Here is a 978-nt window from a genome sequence, read left to right as displayed (position 1 = left end):
TAATTGTATTGAAACTTGAGGTACAGCAGAGCTCCACACCCTTAATCTATGGTGTGCAGAAACTCCACCGTTGAAAATACATAAGTAAAAGAGGTTCAGGCATGGCCGAATGGCCAGCCCCCCTAACGTGATCAATAGCCTCTTAAGATGAAGAATAATACAAAACTGAGACTAAAGATGTCTAATACAATAGATAAATGTCCTATATATACTAGACTAGCTCCTAGGGTTTACATGAGTAAGTAATTGATGCATAAATTCACTTTTGGGGCCCACTTGGTGTATGTTTGGGCTGAGCTTGATGTATCCACGAGCTGAGGCTTTTCTTGGAGTTGAACTCCAAGTTATAACGTGTTTTGGGCGTTCAACTCCGGATCATGACGTTTTTCTGGCGTTTAACTCCAGACAGCAGCATGTACTTGGCGTTCAATGCCAGGTTACGTCGTCAATTTCCGAATAAAGTATGGACTATTATATATTTCTGGAAAGCTCTGGATGTCTACTTTCCAACGCCGTTGAGAGCGTGCCAATTGGAGTTCTGTAGCTCCAGAAAATCCATTTCGAGTGCAGGGAAGTTAGATTCCAACAGCATCAGCAGTCCTTTTGTCAGCCTTTTTCAGAGTTTTGCTCAAATCCCTCAATTTCAGCCAGAAATTACCTGAAATCACAGAAAAATACACAAACTCATAATAAAGTCCAGAAATGTGAATTTAGCATAAAAACTAATGAAAACATCCCAAAAAGTAGCTTGAACTTACTAAAAACTACCTAAAAACAATGCCAAAAAGCGTATAAATTATCCGCTCATCACAACACCAAACTTAAATTGTTGCTTGTCCCCAAGCAACTGAAAATCAATTAGGATAGAAAGAAGAAAATATACTATAAATTCCAAAATATCAATGAATATTAATTATAATTAGATGAGCGGGACTTGTAGCTTTTTTGCTTCTGAACAGTTTTGGCATCTCACTTTTC

Source organism: Arachis duranensis, chromosome 7 (assembly GCF_000817695.3).
Source record: "Arachis duranensis cultivar V14167 chromosome 7, aradu.V14167.gnm2.J7QH, whole genome shotgun sequence".
In the NCBI taxonomy this organism is placed as follows: domain Eukaryota; kingdom Viridiplantae; phylum Streptophyta; class Magnoliopsida; order Fabales; family Fabaceae; genus Arachis; species Arachis duranensis.
The sequence above is the reverse complement of the archived record's forward strand: the minus strand, read 5'-3'. Positions refer to the sequence as shown.